This window comes from Microcebus murinus, chromosome 9 (assembly GCF_040939455.1).
Source record: "Microcebus murinus isolate Inina chromosome 9, M.murinus_Inina_mat1.0, whole genome shotgun sequence".
Lineage (NCBI taxonomy): Eukaryota > Metazoa > Chordata > Mammalia > Primates > Cheirogaleidae > Microcebus > Microcebus murinus.
This window is the reverse complement of record NC_134112.1, coordinates 77,539-94,369: the sequence shown is the minus strand read 5'-3', so window position 1 is coordinate 94,369 and position 16,831 is coordinate 77,539. Positions and strand designations below refer to the sequence as shown.

General features: G+C 62.9%; 5 pseudogenes; all 5 read left to right on the top strand.

The window, feature by feature from the left end:
* The first annotated feature begins 450 nt into the window (after positions 1-450).
* On the top strand, positions 451-569 carry LOC142873051 (uncharacterized; annotated as a pseudogene).
* A 3,828-nt stretch (positions 570-4,397) lies between these two features.
* Positions 4,398-4,516, top strand: LOC142873050 (uncharacterized; annotated as a pseudogene).
* A 3,811-nt stretch (positions 4,517-8,327) lies between these two features.
* Positions 8,328-8,446, top strand: LOC142873069 (uncharacterized; annotated as a pseudogene).
* A 3,811-nt stretch (positions 8,447-12,257) lies between these two features.
* Positions 12,258-12,376, top strand: LOC142873068 (uncharacterized; annotated as a pseudogene).
* A 3,811-nt stretch (positions 12,377-16,187) lies between these two features.
* On the top strand, positions 16,188-16,306 carry LOC142873066 (uncharacterized; annotated as a pseudogene).
* The last annotated feature ends 525 nt before the right edge of the window (positions 16,307-16,831 follow it).

Below are 16,831 nucleotides of genomic sequence, written 5' to 3'. Positions count from 1 at the left end.
AAGGGGTTGTGGGGGAGGGCCGCCCCTGGCTGGGGTCAAAGGGCGAGTGGCCTGCCCCTCCCGGCCGTGCGCAGTCTGCAGCCCCGGCACGCTGGGGGTGGGGGGCGGGGAGGTGAAGGAGGCCAGGCAAGGAGAGGAGGGGGGCTTGAAGGTCTCCACCTTGGCGGGTCCAGCCGTGGAGGCGCATCTTGTGTGAGTGTGAGTGTGAGTGAGTGAGTGAGTGTGAGTGTGAGTGTGTGTGTATACAGAGACAGCCCCCAACCCCGGCCCGCCGCTCCCTGCCCGCCCCGCCTGTCACCCCCGTCCCTCGGAGCCCGCGGGACCCGGCCGGCGAACTCAACAGGCCCGACCCGGCGCGGGGCCTGGGGCGGGAGGAGGCGGCGGGGAAGCGCGGAGAGGCTCGGCTTCTTGAGCGGGGCAGGGGCGCCCTCCGCCGTCCACGGCCACGCCGTCCACGGCCACACCACCCCGAACGCGCCCGATCCCGTCTGGTCTCGGAAGCTAAGCAGGGTCGGGCCTGGTTAGAACTTGGATGGGAGACCGCCCGGGAATACCGGGTGCCGTAGGCTTCTTCTTTTTTTTTTTGCCTCTGGTTCTGTCACGTTTCTGGGAGTGCGGGGGCGGCCCGGGGTGGGGGGGACCCCCACCCTCGGCGCCCGCCGCGGTGCCTGGCGCCCCAGCCCGCACCGTGGGGCCTCCTCTTGTCCCGAGCCGTGACACCGCCGCCACGCGGCAGCATGCCTGGCTTCTGGACAGTCAGGTCTCAGACCAAAGGTCTGCTCTGTGGGAGCCGACACGCTGGAGGAAACCTTGAGAGTCTGAGAGGGGAGGGAGTTCCAGAAGAAGGCCAGGATGTCATTTTGAGGGAGTATGTGACCAGAACTCCTCCCGTTGCTTTTGGGGTTCTATGGGCTACACGTAGGAATCTTTGGTGGTGGCACCTGATGTTCGGGGATCCGGAGTCACACCCAGACCTGCTCCACAGGCCTCCTTTTACTTTTCTCTTCGGATTCATTTTTTTTTTTTTTTTTGAGACAGAGTCTCGGTTTGTTGCCCAGGCTAGAGTGAGTGCCGTGGCGTCAGCCTAGCTCACAGCAACTTCAAACTCCTGGGCTCGAGTGATCCTTCTGCCTCAGCCTCCCGGGTAGCTGGGACTGCAGGCATGCGCCACCATGCCCCGCTAATTTTTTATATATATATCAGTTGGCCAATTAATTTCTTTCTATTTATAGTAGAGACGGGGTCTCGCTCTTGCTCAGGCTGGTTTTGAACTCCTGACCTTGAGCAATCCGCCCGCCTCGGCCTCCCAAGAGCTAGGATTACAGGCGTGAGCCACAGCGCCCGGCCGGATTCATTATTTTTAAAAAGTGTCTCTTATCTCTATTATTGCATTTTCTTTTCTCTCTCTTTTCAAGCAGATGATGGGAGTCCAAGTGTTAAGGTGACATGTGTTGCCCGTGCCCCCCTCCCCCCCCCCGTGTTCTTATTCATTTACCTCTCATGTTGTTCCAGCATATTGTGGGGGCACCAATGTTAAGGTCGGGTGCGTTGCCCTCTCCCAGCCTCCCCCCTCGGGTCAGAGCTTCAAGTGCGCCCATCCCCCAGTCGGTGCGTACCCACCCCATTCCTAATGGATGTGTATGCCCATCCCCTCCCCCCACCCGCCCGACACCCACCCGAAGAAGGTGATTCCTCTGTGTCCACTTAGGTGTCCATCGGTTCGTACCCATTTGCTGGTGAGCGCGAGCACGTGGTGCTCGTGTGTCCATTCTTGGGATACTTGGCTTACTGGAACGGGTTCCAGCTCTGGCCAGGAGAACCACGAGAGGTGCCCCCTCACCGCTGCTCCTCATAGCCGAATAGCACTCCGTGGTGTCCACGGGCCACATTTTACTTACCCACTCGTGGGTCGATGGGCACTCGGGTGGCTTCCAGGTCTTTGCGATTGTGACTTGTGCCCTGACACTAACCCTAACCCTTACCCAGCCCGTCTCCTCCACGGCCCCTGCCTGACTGACTCCTTCCCGCCCGGCCTGTCACCTGTCACCGTCCTCTGCCCCTGCCTGACACGCTCCTCCCCGCCCGGGCCGTCACCGTCCTCGGCCCCTGCCTGACGGGGCTCCTCCGTCGCCTGGGCCTTCCAAGGGCTTGGTGTGGACGCTGGTTCCAGGACGCCCTCCCAGGAACCCGGTAGCAGGGCGGCCGCAGCGTCTCGCGCAACCCAACCATCCGCCGGCTGGCCGCCGTCGCTAAGTGGCCTGCGGGGGACGTGCTCCCGCTGTGCCGTGGGGGCCCAGCCTGGTGTCTTCTCTGAGGCCCCGCGGCTGCCGCTCCCCGCAAGGGGATAGCCGCGGAGGTGGGGACCGCCTCCTCATGGGGACGTACACCCAGCTCTCCACGTCGGATTCCGGGGCTCTCTGTCCTGCCAGAAGGCCCAGCTGGCCTGCGGGTCCTTAGAGTGGCAAAAACATCCGAAAACTGAGATTGAGGGTCCGGTGGGTGTCTGCACTTTTGTGCTGGGCTCCCCAGGGAGGCCCGGGGGCTGGCTGGACAACGCGGTCTGCTGGGCTGGGGGGGGGGTTTGGAGGAGCAACTGATGCCCTTTGCACTTTGGGTAGCAAGTGTCTGAGGTGTCTCTGGGCCCTGTGCCATGTGGGGGCGGGGGCGGGGGCGGGGTGGGAGGAGGAGGAGGAGGAGGAGGAGGAGGAGGAGGAGGAGGTGGGAAGGGCCGTGGCCTGCAGTCGTGTTCCCCGGGGTGGCACAGCATGTGGCTTCTTCCACAGGCTGCTTGTCCTGGGCTCCCTGCACCTGGGCCTTTGGAGGACTGGCCCTGTGCTTGCCAACACTTCCTGCAGGGACCCAGAGCTGGGAGGTTGCATCTCTCAGCCCTGGGTCGGGCAGAGCCCCAGCGGGCCAGGCCCACAACCTCTCTCAGCAGGGGTCCCCCAGAAGGCTCCTTTGGGACCAGGATTCTCTTGCGGGTGACTCTTTAAGGTCTGGCCCCTGGATGGAGGGGCACCAGGAGTAGAGGAGCAGGAAGGGGAAGGGGGTGGCCATGCGAGGGGACACTTTCAGGCCAAGTCCCAGCTTCAGTCTGATCCTCCTGGGAACGCCGGGGTGGACATCACACCTCCTGGTTGCCCCGCTCTGAGACCAGGAGCCGGGCTTCGCATTCCCACAGCAGCCAGTCGTGGGCTGAGGACACCTGGGGCGTTGGGAACTCCCTGGCTTCTCCTTGGTTTAACATCTGGAGCTGCTTGTGAATTGTGCCGCCACACACACCCGAGTGCAGGTGTCTTCTGCACAGACTGCGGGCCTCGCTCTTCTGAATGCCGCTAGCTCGCGACCCACCCACGGGTGAACCTGGTCAGGGTACTTTCTCTCAGGGGCAGACTCTGATCCGGGCGGGCTACCGGTGTCTCTGTTTGCTCCTTTCTTTCTTCCACTTCGGGAAAGGCTTCCTTACTGGGTGTGGAAATCTCCTATGCCTTTCCTCGCCTATTCTGTCAGCTCTAAAATTCTCTTTCGGTTGCCACCCTCACAGATGGATTAGGAAACTCTTTGCGGTGCACTCATTAGTGAAATGACCTCAATGACGCTGGAATCCAATATCTAATCGCCGATTTTTGGCGAGTCCACACGCCAGGGTGGTTGGGGTCCAATGCAGCCCCGGCCAGGCCCAGGCCCCTTGGACTGGGCCACAGGAGGACACAGAGGAGGGTCCCGGCCCCCACGGTAGGTAGAGGTGCGGGCAGTTCTCCAAGGGCTTGGGTGTTTTCCAGAGGGAGGAGATGGAGGGGACTGATTTCTTCAGCGCCCCACAAACCACGCCACCCCACCCCACCCATGGGACACATCCCGAGAGAGAGAGACGCCCCATACACTGGCTCCCCTCCCCCGTGCGCTGTGCCCCAGCCCTGGCCCGGGGGAATAGGCGGCCGCCAGGCCACAGGGTGGGGGGCGCAGCTGAAAGGGGTTGTGGGGGAGGGCCGCCCCTGGCTGGGGTCAAAGGGCGAGCGCCCCGCCCCTCCCGCCCGTGCGCAGTCAGCGGCCCCGGCGCGCTGGGGGTGGGGGGCGGGGAGGTGAAGGAGGCCAGGCAAGGAGAGGAGGGGGGCTTGAAGGTCTCCACCTTGGCGGGTCCAGCCGTGGAGGCGCATCTTGTGTGAGTGTGAGTGAGTGAGTGAGTGCGTGTGAGTGTGTGTGTATACAGAGACAGCCCCCAACCCCGGCCCGCCGCTCCCTGCCCGCCCCGCCTGTCACCCCCGTCCCTCGGAGCCCGCGGGACCCGGCCGGCGAACTCAACAGGCCCGACCCGGCGCGGGGCCTGGGGCGGGAGGAGGCGGCGGGGAAGCGCAGAGAGGCTCGGCTTCTTGAGCGGGGCAGGGGCGCCCTCCGCCGTCCACGGCCACACCACCCCGAACGCGCCCGATCCCGTCTGGTCTCGGAAGCTAAGCAGGGTCGGGCCTGGTTAGAACTTGGATGGGAGACCGCCCGGGAATACCGGGTGCCGTAGGCTTCTTCTTTTTTTTTTTGCCTCTGGTTCTGTCGCGTTTCTGGGAGTGCGGGGGCGGCCCGGGGTGGGGGGACCCCCACCCTCGGCGCCCGCCGCGGTGCCTGGCGCCCCAGCCCGCACCGTGGGGCCTCCTCTTGTCCCGAGCCGTGACACCGCCGCCACGCGGCAGCATGCCTGGCTTCTGGACAGTCAGGTCTCAGACCAAAGGTCTGCTCTGTGGGAGCCGACACGCTGGAGGAAACCTTGAGAGTCTGAGAGGGGAGGGAGTTCCAGAAGAAGGCCAGGATGTCATTTTGAGGGAGTATGTGACCAGAACTCCTCCCGTTGCTTTTGGGGTTCTATGGGCTACACGTAGGAATCTTTGGTGGTGGCACCTGATGTTCGGGGATCCGGAGTCACACCCAGACCTGCTCCACAGGCCTCCTTTTACTTTTCTCTTCGGATTCATTTTTTTTTTTTTTTTTGAGACAGAGTCTCGGTTTGTTGCCCAGGCTAGAGTGAGTGCCGTGGCGTCAGCCTAGCTCACAGCAACTTCAAACTCCTGGGCTCGAGTGATCCTTCTGCCTCAGCCTCCCGGGTAGCTGGGACTGCAGGCATGCGCCACCATGCCCCGCTAATTTTTTATATATATATCAGTTGGCCAATTAATTTCTTTCTATTTATAGTAGAGACGGGGTCTCGCTCTTGCTCAGGCTGGTTTTGAACTCCTGACCTTGAGCAATCCGCCCGCCTCGGCCTCCCAAGAGCTAGGATTACAGGCGTGAGCCACAGCGCCCGGCCGGATTCATTATTTTTAAAAAGTGTCTCTTATCTCTATTATTGCATTTTCTTTTCTCTCTCTTTTCAAGCAGATGATGGGAGTCCAAGTGTTAAGGTGACATGTGTTGCCCGTGCCCCCCTCCCCCCCCCCGTGTTCTTATTCATTTACCTCTCATGTTGTTCCAGCATATTGTGGGGGCACCAATGTTAAGGTCGGGTGCGTTGCCCTCTCCCAGCCTCCCCCCTCGGGTCAGAGCTTCAAGTGCGCCCATCCCCCAGTCGGTGCGTACCCACCCCATTCCTAATGGATGTGTATGCCCATCCCCTCCCCCCACCCGCCCGACACCCACCCGAAGAAGGTGATTCCTCTGTGTCCACTTAGGTGTCCATCGGTTCGTACCCATTTGCTGGTGAGCGCGAGCACGTGGTGCTCGTGTGTCCATTCTTGGGATACTTGGCTTACTGGAACGGGTTCCAGCTCTGGCCAGGAGAACCACGAGAGGTGCCCCCTCACCGCTGCTCCTCATAGCCGAATAGCACTCCGTGGTGTCCACGGGCCACATTTTACTTACCCACTCGTGGGTCGATGGGCACTCGGGTGGCTTCCAGGTCTTTGCGATTGTGACTTGTGCCCTGACACTAACCCTAACCCTTACCCAGCCCGTCTCCTCCACGGCCCCTGCCTGACTGACTCCTTCCCGCCCGGCCTGTCACCTGTCACCGTCCTCTGCCCCTGCCTGACACGCTCCTCCCCGCCCGGGCCGTCACCGTCCTCGGCCCCTGCCTGACGGGGCTCCTCCGTCGCCTGGGCCTTCCAAGGGCTTGGTGTGGACGCTGGTTCCAGGACGCCCTCCCAGGAACCCGGTAGCAGGGCGGCCGCAGCGTCTCGCGCAACCCAACCATCCGCCGGCTGGCCGCCGTCGCTAAGTGGCCTGCGGGGGACGTGCTCCCGCTGTGCCGTGGGGGCCCAGCCTGGTGTCTTCTCTGAGGCCCCGCGGCTGCCGCTCCCCGCAAGGGGATAGCCGCGGAGGTGGGGACCGCCTCCTCATGGGGACGTACACCCAGCTCTCCACGTCGGATTCCGGGGCTCTCTGTCCTGCCAGAAGGCCCAGCTGGCCTGCGGGTCCTTAGAGTGGCAAAAACATCCGAAAACTGAGATTGAGGGTCCGGTGGGTGTCTGCACTTTTGTGCTGGGCTCCCCAGGGAGGCCCGGGGGCTGGCTGGACAACGCGGTCTGCTGGGCTGGGGGGGGGTTTGGAGGAGCAACTGATGCCCTTTGCACTTTGGGTAGCAAGTGTCTGAGGTGTCTCTGGGCCCTGTGCCATGTGGGGGCGGGGGCGGGGGCGGGGTGGGAGGAGGAGGAGGAGGAGGAGGAGGTGGGAAGGGCCGTGGCCTGCAGTCGTGTTCCCCGGGGTGGCACAGCATGTGGCTTCTTCCACAGGCTGCTTGGCCTGGGCTCCCTGCACCTGGGCCTTTGGAGGACTGGCCCTGTGCTTGCCAACACTTCCTGCAGGGACCCAGAGCTGGGAGGTTGCATCTCTCAGCCCTGGGTCGGGCAGAGCCCCAGCGGGCCAGGCCCACAACCTCTCTCAGCAGGGGTCCCCCAGAAGGCTCCTTTGGGACCAGGATTCTCTTGCGGGTGACTCTTTAAGGTCTGGCCCCTGGATGGAGGGGCACCAGGAGTAGAGGAGCAGGAAGGGGAAGGGGGTGGCCATGCGAGGGGACACTTTCAGGCCAAGTCCCAGCTTCAGTCTGATCCTCCTGGGAACGCCGGGGTGGACATCACACCTCCTGGTTGCCCCGCTCTGAGACCAGGAGCCGGGCTTCGCATTCCCACAGCAGCCAGTCGTGGGCTGAGGACACCTGGGGCGTTGGGAACTCCCTGGCTTCTCCTTGGTTTAACATCTGGAGCTGCTTGTGAATTGTGCCGCCACACACACCCGAGTGCAGGTGTCTTCTGCACAGACTGCGGGCCTCGCTCTTCTGAATGCCGCTAGCTCGCGACCCACCCACGGGTGAACCTGGTCAGGGTACTTTCTCTCAGGGGCAGACTCTGATCCGGGCGGGCTACCGGTGTCTCTGTTTGCTCCTTTCTTTCTTCCACTTCGGGAAAGGCTTCCTTACTGGGTGTGGAAATCTCCTATGCCTTTCCTCGCCTATTCTGTCAGCTCTAAAATTCTCTTTCGGTTGCCACCCTCACAGATGGATTAGGAAACTCTTTGCGGTGCACTCATTAGTGAAATGACCTCAACGACGCTGGAATCCAATATCTAATCGCCGATTTTTGGCGAGTCCACACGCCAGGGTGGTTGGGGTCCAATGCAGCCCCGGCCAGGCCCAGGCCCCTTGGACTGGGCCACAGGAGGACACAGAGGAGGGTCCCGGCCCCCACGGTAGGTAGAGGTGCGGGCAGTTCTCCAAGGGCTTGGGTGTTTTCCAGAGGGAGGAGATGGAGGGGACTGATTTCTTCAGCGCCCCACAAACCACGCCACCCCACCCCACCCATGGGACACATCCCGAGAGAGAGAGACGCCCCATACACTGGCTCCCCTCCCCCGTGCGCTGTGCCCCAGCCCTGGCCCGGGGGAATAGGCGGCCGCCAGGCCACAGGGTGGGGGGCGCAGCTGAAAGGGGTTGTGGGGGAGGGCCGCCCCTGGCTGGGGTCAAAGGGCGAGCGCCCCGCCCCTCCCGCCCGTGCGCAGTCAGCGGCCCCGGCGCGCTGGGGGTGGGGGGCGGGGAGGTGAAGGAGGCCAGGCAAGGAGAGGAGGGGGGCTTGAAGGTCTCCACCTTGGCGGGTCCAGCCGTGGAGGCGCATCTTGTGTGAGTGTGAGTGAGTGAGTGAGTGCGTGTGAGTGTGTGTGTATACAGAGACAGCCCCCAACCCCGGCCCGCCGCTCCCTGCCCGCCCCGCCTGTCACCTTCGTCCCTCGGAGCCCGCGGGACCCGGCCGGCGAACTCAACAGGCCCGACCCGGCGCGGGGCCTGGGGCGGGAGGAGGCGGCGGGGAAGCGCAGAGAGGCTCGGCTTCTTGAGCGGGGCAGGGGCGCCCTCCGCCGTCCACGGCCACACCACCCCGAACGCGCCCGATCCCGTCTGGTCTCGGAAGCTAAGCAGGCTCGGGCCTGGTTAGAACTTGGATGGGAGACCGCCCGGGAATACCGGGTGCCGTAGGCTTCTTCTTTTTTTTTTTGCCTCTGGTTCTGTCGCGTTTCTGGGAGTGCGGGGGCGGCCCGGGGTGGGGGGGACCCCCACCCTCGGCGCCCGCCGCGGTGCCTGGCGCCCCAGCCCGCACCGTGGGGCCTCCTCTTGTCCCGAGCCGTGACACCGCCGCCACGCGGCAGCATGCCTGGCTTCTGGACAGTCAGGTCTCAGACCAAAGGTCTGCTCTGTGGGAGCCGACACGCTGGAGGAAACCTTGAGAGTCTGAGAGGGGAGGGAGTTCCAGAAGAAGGCCAGGATGTCATTTTGAGGGAGTATGTGACCAGAACTCCTCCCGTTGCTTTTGGGGTTCTATGGGCTACACGTAGGAATCTTTGGTGGTGGCACCTGATGTTCGGGGATCCGGAGTCACACCCAGACCTGCTCCACAGGCCTCCTTTTACTTTTCTCTTCGGATTCATTTTTTTTTTTTTTTTTGAGACAGAGTCTCGGTTTGTTGCCCAGGCTAGAGTGAGTGCCGTGGCGTCAGCCTAGCTCACAGCAACTTCAAACTCCTGGGCTCGAGTGATCCTTCTGCCTCAGCCTCCCGGGTAGCTGGGACTGCAGGCATGCGCCACCATGCCCCGCTAATTTTTTATATATATATCAGTTGGCCAATTAATTTCTTTCTATTTATAGTAGAGACGGGGTCTCGCTCTTGCTCAGGCTGGTTTTGAACTCCTGACCTTGAGCAATCCGCCCGCCTCGGCCTCCCAAGAGCTAGGATTACAGGCGTGAGCCACAGCGCCCGGCCGGATTCATTATTTTTAAAAAGTGTCTCTTATCTCTATTATTGCATTTTCTTTTCTCTCTCTTTTCAAGCAGATGATGGGAGTCCAAGTGTTAAGGTGACATGTGTTGCCCGTGCCCCCCTCCCCCCCCCGTGTTCTTATTCATTTACCTCTCATGTTGTTCCAGCATATTGTGGGGGCACCAATGTTAAGGTCGGGTGCGTTGCCCTCTCCCAGCCTCCCCCCTCGGGTCAGAGCTTCAAGTGCGCCCATCCCCCAGTCGGTGCGTACCCACCCCATTCCTAATGGATGTGTATGCCCATCCCCTCCCCCCACCCGCCCGACACCCACCCGAAGAAGGTGATTCCTCTGTGTCCACTTAGGTGTCCATCGGTTCGTACCCATTTGCTGGTGAGCGCGAGCACGTGGTGCTCGTGTGTCCATTCTTGGGATACTTGGCTTACTGGAACGGGTTCCAGCTCTGGCCAGGAGAACCACGAGAGGTGCCCCCTCACCGCTGCTCCTCATAGCCGAATAGCACTCCGTGGTGTCCACGGGCCACATTTTACTTACCCACTCGTGGGTCGATGGGCACTCGGGTGGCTTCCAGGTCTTTGCGATTGTGACTTGTGCCCTGACACTAACCCTAACCCTTACCCAGCCCGTCTCCTCCACGGCCCCTGCCTGACTGACTCCTTCCCGCCCGGCCTGTCACCTGTCACCGTCCTCTGCCCCTGCCTGACACGCTCCTCCCCGCCCGGGCCGTCACCGTCCTCGGCCCCTGCCTGACGGGGCTCCTCCGTCGCCTGGGCCTTCCAAGGGCTTGGTGTGGACGCTGGTTCCAGGACGCCCTCCCAGGAACCCGGTAGCAGGGCGGCCGCAGCGTCTCGCGCAACCCAACCATCCGCCGGCTGGCCGCCGTCGCTAAGTGGCCTGCGGGGGACGTGCTCCCGCTGTGCCGTGGGGGCCCAGCCTGGTGTCTTCTCTGAGGCCCCGCGGCTGCCGCTCCCCGCAAGGGGATAGCCGCGGAGGTGGGGACCGCCTCCTCATGGGGACGTACACCCAGCTCTCCACGTCGGATTCCGGGGCTCTCTGTCCTGCCAGAAGGCCCAGCTGGCCTGCGGGTCCTTAGAGTGGCAAAAACATCCGAAAACTGAGATTGAGGGTCCGGTGGGTGTCTGCACTTTTGTGCTGGGCTCCCCAGGGAGGCCCGGGGGCTGGCTGGACAACGCGGTCTGCTGGGCTGGGGGGGGGTTTGGAGGAGCAACTGATGCCCTTTGCACTTTGGGTAGCAAGTGTCTGAGGTGTCTCTGGGCCCTGTGCCATGTGGGGGCGGGGGCGGGGGCGGGGTGGGAGGAGGAGGAGGAGGAGGAGGAGGTGGGAAGGGCCGTGGCCTGCAGTCGTGTTCCCCGGGGTGGCACAGCATGTGGCTTCTTCCACAGGCTGCTTGGCCTGGGCTCCCTGCACCTGGGCCTTTGGAGGACTGGCCCTGTGCTTGCCAACACTTCCTGCAGGGACCCAGAGCTGGGAGGTTGCATCTCTCAGCCCTGGGTCGGGCAGAGCCCCAGCGGGCCAGGCCCACAACCTCTCTCAGCAGGGGTCCCCCAGAAGGCTCCTTTGGGACCAGGATTCTCTTGCGGGTGACTCTTTAAGGTCTGGCCCCTGGATGGAGGGGCACCAGGAGTAGAGGAGCAGGAAGGGGAAGGGGGTGGCCATGCGAGGGGACACTTTCAGGCCAAGTCCCAGCTTCAGTCTGATCCTCCTGGGAACGCCGGGGTGGACATCACACCTCCTGGTTGCCCCGCTCTGAGACCAGGAGCCGGGCTTCGCATTCCCACAGCAGCCAGTCGTGGGCTGAGGACACCTGGGGCGTTGGGAACTCCCTGGCTTCTCCTTGGTTTAACATCTGGAGCTGCTTGTGAATTGTGCCGCCACACACACCCGAGTGCAGGTGTCTTCTGCACAGACTGCGGGCCTCGCTCTTCTGAATGCCGCTAGCTCGCGACCCACCCACGGGTGAACCTGGTCAGGGTACTTTCTCTCAGGGGCAGACTCTGATCCGGGCGGGCTACCGGTGTCTCTGTTTGCTCCTTTCTTTCTTCCACTTCGGGAAAGGCTTCCTTACTGGGTGTGGAAATCTCCTATGCCTTTCCTCGCCTATTCTGTCAGCTCTAAAATTCTCTTTCGGTTGCCACCCTCACAGATGGATTAGGAAACTCTTTGCGGTGCACTCATTAGTGAAATGACCTCAATGACGCTGGAATCCAATATCTAATCGCCGATTTTTGGCGAGTCCACACGCCAGGGTGGTTGGGGTCCAATGCAGCCCCGGCCAGGCCCAGGCCCCTTGGACTGGGCCACAGGAGGACACAGAGGAGGGTCCCGGCCCCCACGGTAGGTAGAGGTGCGGGCAGTTCTCCAAGGGCTTGGGTGTTTTCCAGAGGGAGGAGATGGAGGGGACTGATTTCTTCAGCGCCCCACAAACCACGCCACCCCACCCCACCCATGGGACACATCCCGAGAGAGAGAGACGCCCCATACACTGGCTCCCCTCCCCCGTGCGCTGTGCCCCAGCCCTGGCCCGGGGGAATAGGCGGCCGCCAGGCCACAGGGTGGGGGGCGCAGCTGAAAGGGGTTGTGGGGGAGGGCCGCCCCTGGCTGGGGTCAAAGGGCGAGCGCCCCGCCCCTCCCGCCCGTGCGCAGTCAGCGGCCCCGGCGCGCTGGGGGTGGGGGGCGGGGAGGTGAAGGAGGCCAGGCAAGGAGAGGAGGGGGGCTTGAAGGTCTCCACCTTGGCGGGTCCAGCCGTGGAGGCGCATCTTGTGTGAGTGTGAGTGAGTGAGTGAGTGCGTGTGAGTGTGTGTGTATACAGAGACAGCCCCCAACCCCGGCCCGCCGCTCCCTGCCCGCCCCGCCTGTCACCTTCGTCCCTCGGAGCCCGCGGGACCCGGCCGGCGAACTCAACAGGCCCGACCCGGCGCGGGGCCTGGGGCGGGAGGAGGCGGCGGGGAAGCGCAGAGAGGCTCGGCTTCTTGAGCGGGGCAGGGGCGCCCTCCGCCGTCCACGGCCACACCACCCCGAACGCGCCCGATCCCGTCTGGTCTCGGAAGCTAAGCAGGCTCGGGCCTGGTTAGAACTTGGATGGGAGACCGCCCGGGAATACCGGGTGCCGTAGGCTTCTTCTTTTTTTTTTTGCCTCTGGTTCTGTCGCGTTTCTGGGAGTGCGGGGGCGGCCCGGGGTGGGGGGGACCCCCACCCTCGGCGCCCGCCGCGGTGCCTGGCGCCCCAGCCCGCACCGTGGGGCCTCCTCTTGTCCCGAGCCGTGACACCGCCGCCACGCGGCAGCATGCCTGGCTTCTGGACAGTCAGGTCTCAGACCAAAGGTCTGCTCTGTGGGAGCCGACACGCTGGAGGAAACCTTGAGAGTCTGAGAGGGGAGGGAGTTCCAGAAGAAGGCCAGGATGTCATTTTGAGGGAGTATGTGACCAGAACTCCTCCCGTTGCTTTTGGGGTTCTATGGGCTACACGTAGGAATCTTTGGTGGTGGCACCTGATGTTCGGGGATCCGGAGTCACACCCAGACCTGCTCCACAGGCCTCCTTTTACTTTTCTCTTCGGATTCATTTTTTTTTTTTTTTTTGAGACAGAGTCTCGGTTTGTTGCCCAGGCTAGAGTGAGTGCCGTGGCGTCAGCCTAGCTCACAGCAACTTCAAACTCCTGGGCTCGAGTGATCCTTCTGCCTCAGCCTCCCGGGTAGCTGGGACTGCAGGCATGCGCCACCATGCCCCGCTAATTTTTTATATATATATCAGTTGGCCAATTAATTTCTTTCTATTTATAGTAGAGACGGGGTCTCGCTCTTGCTCAGGCTGGTTTTGAACTCCTGACCTTGAGCAATCCGCCCGCCTCGGCCTCCCAAGAGCTAGGATTACAGGCGTGAGCCACAGCGCCCGGCCGGATTCATTATTTTTAAAAAGTGTCTCTTATCTCTATTATTGCATTTTCTTTTCTCTCTCTTTTCAAGCAGATGATGGGAGTCCAAGTGTTAAGGTGACATGTGTTGCCCGTGCCCCCCTCCCCCCCCCGTGTTCTTATTCATTTACCTCTCATGTTGTTCCAGCATATTGTGGGGGCACCAATGTTAAGGTCGGGTGCGTTGCCCTCTCCCAGCCTCCCCCCTCGGGTCAGAGCTTCAAGTGCGCCCATCCCCCAGTCGGTGCGTACCCACCCCATTCCTAATGGATGTGTATGCCCATCCCCTCCCCCCACCCGCCCGACACCCACCCGAAGAAGGTGATTCCTCTGTGTCCACTTAGGTGTCCATCGGTTCGTACCCATTTGCTGGTGAGCGCGAGCACGTGGTGCTCGTGTGTCCATTCTTGGGATACTTGGCTTACTGGAACGGGTTCCAGCTCTGGCCAGGAGAACCACGAGAGGTGCCCCCTCACCGCTGCTCCTCATAGCCGAATAGCACTCCGTGGTGTCCACGGGCCACATTTTACTTACCCACTCGTGGGTCGATGGGCACTCGGGTGGCTTCCAGGTCTTTGCGATTGTGACTTGTGCCCTGACACTAACCCTAACCCTTACCCAGCCCGTCTCCTCCACGGCCCCTGCCTGACTGACTCCTTCCCGCCCGGCCTGTCACCTGTCACCGTCCTCTGCCCCTGCCTGACACGCTCCTCCCCGCCCGGGCCGTCACCGTCCTCGGCCCCTGCCTGACGGGGCTCCTCCGTCGCCTGGGCCTTCCAAGGGCTTGGTGTGGACGCTGGTTCCAGGACGCCCTCCCAGGAACCCGGTAGCAGGGCGGCCGCAGCGTCTCGCGCAACCCAACCATCCGCCGGCTGGCCGCCGTCGCTAAGTGGCCTGCGGGGGACGTGCTCCCGCTGTGCCGTGGGGGCCCAGCCTGGTGTCTTCTCTGAGGCCCCGCGGCTGCCGCTCCCCGCAAGGGGATAGCCGCGGAGGTGGGGACCGCCTCCTCATGGGGACGTACACCCAGCTCTCCACGTCGGATTCCGGGGCTCTCTGTCCTGCCAGAAGGCCCAGCTGGCCTGCGGGTCCTTAGAGTGGCAAAAACATCCGAAAACTGAGATTGAGGGTCCGGTGGGTGTCTGCACTTTTGTGCTGGGCTCCCCAGGGAGGCCCGGGGGCTGGCTGGACAACGCGGTCTGCTGGGCTGGGGGGGGGTTTGGAGGAGCAACTGATGCCCTTTGCACTTTGGGTAGCAAGTGTCTGAGGTGTCTCTGGGCCCTGTGCCATGTGGGGGCGGGGGCGGGGGCGGGGTGGGAGGAGGAGGAGGAGGAGGAGGAGGTGGGAAGGGCCGTGGCCTGCAGTCGTGTTCCCCCGGGTGGCACAGCATGTGGCTTCTTCCACAGGCTGCTTGGCCTGGGCTCCCTGCACCTGGGCCTTTGGAGGACTGGCCCTGTGCTTGCCAACACTTCCTGCAGGGACCCAGAGCTGGGAGGTTGCATCTCTCAGCCCTGGGTCGGGCAGAGCCCCAGCGGGCCAGGCCCACAACCTCTCTCAGCAGGGGTCCCCCAGAAGGCTCCTTTGGGACCAGGATTCTCTTGCGGGTGACTCTTTAAGGTCTGGCCCCTGGATGGAGGGGCACCAGGAGTAGAGGAGCAGGAAGGGGAAGGGGGTGGCCATGCGAGGGGACACTTTCAGGCCAAGTCCCAGCTTCAGTCTGATCCTCCTGGGAACGCCGGGGTGGACATCACACCTCCTGGTTGCCCCGCTCTGAGACCAGGAGCCGGGCTTCGCATTCCCACAGCAGCCAGTCGTGGGCTGAGGACACCTGGGGCGTTGGGAACTCCCTGGCTTCTCCTTGGTTTAACATCTGGAGCTGCTTGTGAATTGTGCCGCCACACACACCCGAGTGCAGGTGTCTTCTGCACAGACTGCGGGCCTCGCTCTTCTGAATGCCGCTAGCTCGCGACCCACCCACGGGTGAACCTGGTCAGGGTACTTTCTCTCAGGGGCAGACTCTGATCCGGGCGGGCTACCGGTGTCTCTGTTTGCTCCTTTCTTTCTTCCACTTCGGGAAAGGCTTCCTTACTGGGTGTGGAAATCTCCTATGCCTTTCCTCGCCTATTCTGTCAGCTCTAAAATTCTCTTTCGGTTGCCACCCTCACAGATGGATTAGGAAACTCTTTGCGGTGCACTCATTAGTGAAATGACCTCAATGACGCTGGAATCCAATATCTAATCACCGATTTTTGGCGAGTCCACACGCCAGGGTGGTTGGGGTCCAATGCAGCCCCGGCCAGGCCCAGGCCCCTTGGACTGGGCCACAGGAGGACACAGAGGAGGGTCCCGGCCCCCACGGTAGGTAGAGGTGCGGGCAGTTCTCCAAGGGCTTGGGTGTTTTCCAGAGGGAGGAGATGGAGGGGACTGATTTCTTCAGCGCCCCACAAACCACGCCACCCCACCCCACCCATGGGACACATCCCGAGAGAGAGAGACGCCCCATACACTGGCTCCCCTCCCCCGTGCGCTGTGCCCCAGCCCTGGCCCGGGGGAATAGGCGGCCGCCAGGCCACAGGGTGGGGGGCGCAGCTGAAAGGGGTTGTGGGGGAGGGCCGCCCCTGGCTGGGGTCAAAGGGCGAGCGCCCCGCCCCTCCCGCCCGTGCGCAGTCAGCGGCCCCGGCGCGCTGGGGGTGGGGGGCGGGGAGGTGAAGGAGGCCAGGCAAGGAGAGGAGGGGGGCTTGAAGGTCTCCACCTTGGCGGGTCCAGCCGTGGAGGCGCATCTTGTGTGAGTGTGAGTGAGTGAGTGAGTGCGTGTGAGTGTGTGTGTATACAGAGACAGCCCCCAACCCCGGCCCGCCGCTCCCTGCCCGCCCCGCCTGTCACCTTCGTCCCTCGGAGCCCGCGGGACCCGGCCGGCGAACTCAACAGGCCCGACCCGGCGCGGGGCCTGGGGCGGGAGGAGGCGGCGGGGAAGCGCAGAGAGGCTCGGCTTCTTGAGCGGGGCAGGGGCGCCCTCCGCCGTCCACGGCCACACCACCCCGAACGCGCCCGATCCCGTCTGGTCTCGGAAGCTAAGCAGGCTCGGGCCTGGTTAGAACTTGGATGGGAGACCGCCCGGGAATACCGGGTGCCGTAGGCTTCTTCTTTTTTTTTTTGCCTCTGGTTCTGTCGCGTTTCTGGGAGTGCGGGGGCGGCCCGGGGTGGGGGGGACCCCCACCCTCGGCGCCCGCCGCGGTGCCTGGCGCCCCAGCCCGCACCGTGGGGCCTCCTCTTGTCCCGAGCCGTGACACCGCCGCCACGCGGCAGCATGCCTGGCTTCTGGACAGTCAGGTCTCAGACCAAAGGTCTGCTCTGTGGGAGCCGACACGCTGGAGGAAACCTTGAGAGTCTGAGAGGGGAGGGAGTTCCAGAAGAAGGCCAGGATGTCATTTTGAGGGAGTATGTGACCAGAACTCCTCCCGTTGCTTTTGGGGTTCTATGGGCTACACGTAGGAATCTTTGGTGGTGGCACCTGATGTTCGGGGATCCGGAGTCACACCCAGACCTGCTCCACAGGCCTCCTTTTACTTTTCTCTTCGGATTCATTTTTTTTTTTTTTTTTGAGACAGAGTCTCGGTTTGTTGCCCAGGCTAGAGTGAGTGCCGTGGCGTCAGCCTAGCTCACA